General features: G+C 46.0%; 1 pseudogene; it reads right to left on the bottom strand.

Moving 5' to 3' along the window:
- Positions 1 to 346: 346 nt before the first annotated feature.
- LOC102419304 lies at positions 347 to 1,404 on the bottom strand (annotated as a pseudogene).
- Between the last annotated feature and the right edge of the window lie 3,071 nt (positions 1,405 to 4,475).

Here is a 4,475-nt window from a genome sequence, read left to right as displayed (position 1 = left end):
TCTTGTCCCAAAAGAGAAGAAAATGGGTTTACAGTCAAGGAAACAAAATCAGAACCCAACATGATCAAGGAGAAGTCTTGAAACTTCATCGAGCGGAGGTGCTGTGGGCAGTGGTGCATCTCGGCTGGTCTAGCAGTACCTGCAGCAGCCTCGGTTCCTAGGAAGCCCGAGGTCAGATAGGGCGCAGCTCTTGAGGTTATTTTTAATAATTTTGCTTTTGGGGGAGGAGGGCTTCTGGGCAGCAGCTCCATGTGGGGGTATCCAGTGTGGGTTTCACTTCAGGGTTTGGATGGAAGTTGGGTCTGTGGGGTGGGGGTGGGGGTGGGGCCGTCTTGCTCTGTATGAGTCAGCGGGCTGTGGGGGATGGGGCTGGGGCCGGGGCTCTCACGGATGTGCCAGTGTGATGGTAAGTGCATCATTGTGTTGCACGAGGGAGGTGTGATGGTAATGCAGCACCAGTTCCTTCAGAGATCCGTACAGGTTGTAGGGCTCCACAAAACCCAAGCCAGTGGCCGTGAGGTAGATGACACAGCGCTTGGTATCGCCGTCCACCACCACAGAGCAGGCATAGCAGCCCCGCTGGCTGCTCTCACGGATGAGGAAGGTACCATCCCTCTTGCTATTCAGCATTTCCTCAGCCTGCGTGGGGTTGATCTTGCCCACACACCAGGTTCGTTCCTCATGGTGGGGAGGTCATCCTCATCCTCCATCAGTGCATACTGGTCTTCAGTCTCATTTTTGATTCCCAACCACTCGTTGCCGGCGCCTTTCTGGGTGAGCCATACCAGGTACTGGTCTCGGATCTTGCTCAGATGCATGAGGTCTGGCTTCAGGCTGTTCATGCGCTTATTGATCTCCCCGTTGTCCAAGGCCTGTGTCCGCAGCTCCTGTTCCAGCTTCATGTGGCTCTCGTGGATCTCCGCATCCGCGATGTGAGACTTGAGCCGTTCTGACTTCAGCAGAATTCTCTGCATCTCTTTTTATTGCCCTCATGCCAGAAGCGTTCCAGATACTCCTTGCTGCACTTCTCTTGAATCTGGACCTCCTCTTCGCAGATCTTGATGGTTTCATTGAAGGCTTTGATGGCGGTGTGCTTCATCTGCGGTTCCTGGGAGGTGCGTGTGTACTCCTCGTAGAACTGGTCGTACTCGTGGCTCTTGTCCTCTGCTTCAAACCAAGGTATCAAATGAAACCTTTAATTCTGATCTTCCTCGCCCAAGGGAACAGCAAACCTCAATAGAAATAATTTCCCGCCAGAAGTCACGTCCAAATACTTCGAGACTGAGGACTATAGGGCTGACTATGTACATGTGCAATAACATAGGCGCCCAGGCGTCCTCCACAATCCCACAATCCTCTAGGCGCCCAGGCATCCTCCACAATCCCACAATCCTCTGGTCGCATACTTCCGGTTTTTCTAGCTCCTCCTTAAGTGGTGTTTCCTTCAGTCGCTTGAGAGTCCAGGGCCTCTAGTTGGAGAGGATTTTTCTGTTCTTTGACGTTGATAGCTGTTTACTTCTTGGAATCAGTGAAGTTTCGGGAGCCCTGCTGCTGCCCTGAACATGTCGGTCCCAAGCGCACTCCTGAAACAACCGCCCCTTCAGTCCCCGGCTGGCGCCCTCCCAGTTCCAAATGAGAAAGGTACTGTGCTGAGCCTTTTCCAATCGGATCTTCCTCTTCCTTCCCCAGCACATTCCAAACTTACTCCAGGCCAACCATCCCAACCCCGCAGACTCGTAAGACCTTCCCCTCTATTTCTTCTACTTTCCCCCATCAAACTTGCACCCTATCGGGTTGCCTAGGGGCGCCCCTAACTGCTCCCTGGCGAGTGGGGTAAGCCTGAGGAGAGGGGCGTGGTGTTCTGGTCTCTGGTTGTTAGGGTCGCTGGCTTTTTATACATTGAGTGGCCAGATTATTATGACCACCTGACGTTTGTAGGTAAAATTAGCTATAATTTCGCGCTGAAGTTGCTAGAGGGCCAGATCGTTATAAACGTCTGAATAGCACAACATACCTAAGTATCATTGCTGATCAAGTTCATCCTATCATGTTGATGGCGTATCCCAATGGAGATAGCTTCTTCCAACAAGACAATGCGACATGCCACGGTGCTTGTATTGTGCAGGAGTGGTGTCAAGAACATGAGGGAGACTTAACCTTGCTTAGGTGGCCCCCACAATCACCAGATCTCAATCCAATTGAACATTTGTGGGACGAAGTTAAAAGAGCCATCAGGCAGCTGGTTCCACAACCATCAAATCTCACAGAACTGGACAGTGCTATTCATCAGGCATGATGTCAGATTCCTCACATCACCTTTCAACATCTCGTGGAGTCAATGCCAAGAAGAATCGCCGCAGTATTGAAGGCAAAAGGTGGCCTAACGAAATACTGATGGGGTGGTCATAATAATCTGGCCGGTCATAATAGTCTGGCCACTCAGTGTATATATAGATGGGGGAGGCAAGCATAAACAAACCAGAAAGTATCAGATGGTGATAAATTCTTTGAACAAAACAAAGAATGACAGACAGGGCTGTGTTTGGGGCTCTTGGCATTGAGTGAATAGGGATGGTCTTTATGATGTGAGGTGACATTTGCTGATTTAACCCTTTAAATTCATGAGATAAATTTGCAACTTACCTTTTACCCCTTCCTCTCAGAGTCTGAATTTTTGGGTCAGTGTCCTAATGTAGACTGTACAACTCCCATTTCCAAGGTGACTATGAATGGAGACTAGGGATCAGCAAATTTCTTCTGTAAAAGGCCAGATAGTAAATACTTTTTGCTTTGTAGTCCACACCTGTGTCTATGTTGCAACTAACTACATAACTTGGTGCTGTTTGTAGCACAAAAGCAGCCGTAGGCAATATGTAAATAAACAGAAGGGGCTGTGATACAACCTTATTTACAAAAACAGTGGAGGACAGGCCACCTTTGGCCCACTGACTTTCATCTCCATGGCACTTGCCTCTATTTACTTCAAAGTGGGGGCAGCAGCCCTTTTTCTTCAAGGAGCGAGCTGCCTCCCTGCTACATAGTCAGTCCTTTGCCTTAACTTTTCTTCACTAGAAAAGAAAATCAAGATAGACTAATTCAGAAAATTTATACAATAGACAAGGAAAAGTAGAAAAACATTAGAGCTTTCCCTTCATCTTCTAAGAAGAACCACTGTTAAGCTGAATCTTTTTTAGGTCTTCTATGTGTACACATATGAGTGTACACATATAGACATACAAATAAAGTTTTTAAAAAAATTTTTGTCTTTCATTCCCTTCACTTTCCTCTCCTACCTACCTTTCTTTCTGTCAGCCTCTCTTTTCCTCCCTTTCACTCTGATATGAAAATTTTGCCACTGGATTGCAGTTTGTTCATTTGTTCGTTCATTCATTCATTCTCCTCCTCCCCTTCCTCCCTGTCTCCCTCCATCCCCCCTTTCTTTCTAACACATGTGGGATTATTCTGATACACTCTTTTGCATTTTGCTTCTTTCACCCTCCATTACATCATGGTACGCCTCTCTGGATTTGAGAGGCACACATTCCACTGTTGGTGTCCTGTTATTGCCAACCGACATGACGTGAGTGTCGAATTATTTTTGGTGAATGGTGCTAGGAGCAGGTGTAGAATGCTAAGGCATTCTACATCTCTTCCCACACCACCTCGCTGCTGCTGGAGTGTCGGCATGAGAGCAAGTCTCAGGCCAAATGCCAGCAGCTGTACAGCCCTGTGCTGGCCAGCAGGCACGAACAGCTGGTCTGGACTTTGGAAGGGGGATCTGTCTTGGTTGTCAGGCCCACAGGCCAGCACTGGCTAGAAAGGCTTGCTCCAAAGTAGATACTTTTAACAAAAGGATTGTCAGACTCCTTTCTCCACATAGTGCAGAGAAATAGGCCCAAGGGACCTCAGAGTTCAAGTACTCCCTCCCCATGTGGACTGTTGGAATTGTCTTAATTTTTTTATTACTTTATTCATAGAAAGATTATAAACCTGTACGTGATTCCAAGTGAATCACAGATTCCCCTACTTCTCATGTAGACAAATGAAAGAAAAATATAACAAACATCATATATCCTTCATTCAGTGTCACAATAACATTTTACCACATTTGCTTTGCCTATTATTTTCTCTCTAAAAAACATATATACACACTCACACATAGATATATAAATTATAAACACATGCATGTATATTAAAATTTTTAACTTTTAATTGTGGTTCCAAAGTAGATCACATATCATGTATCTAAAATAAATCATAACTCTAGTTTTTCCAGTTAAGCTATTTCTAATATCCTTTCCAGTGGTTCTCAACCTCCTGGCCCTTTATTTTTTTTTTTTTTTATTTTTTTTTTTTTTAAATATATTTTATTGATTTTTTACAGAGAGGAAGGGAGAGAGATAGAGAGTTAGAAACATCGATGAGAGAGAAACATTGATCAGCTGCCTCCTGCACATCTCCTACTGGGGATGTGC

Source organism: Myotis lucifugus, unplaced genomic scaffold, assembly GCF_000147115.1.
Source record: "Myotis lucifugus unplaced genomic scaffold, Myoluc2.0 scaffold_97, whole genome shotgun sequence".
In the NCBI taxonomy this organism is placed as follows: Eukaryota; Metazoa; Chordata; class Mammalia; order Chiroptera; family Vespertilionidae; genus Myotis; species Myotis lucifugus.
The sequence above is the reverse complement of the archived record's forward strand: the minus strand, read 5'-3'. Positions and strand labels throughout refer to the sequence as shown.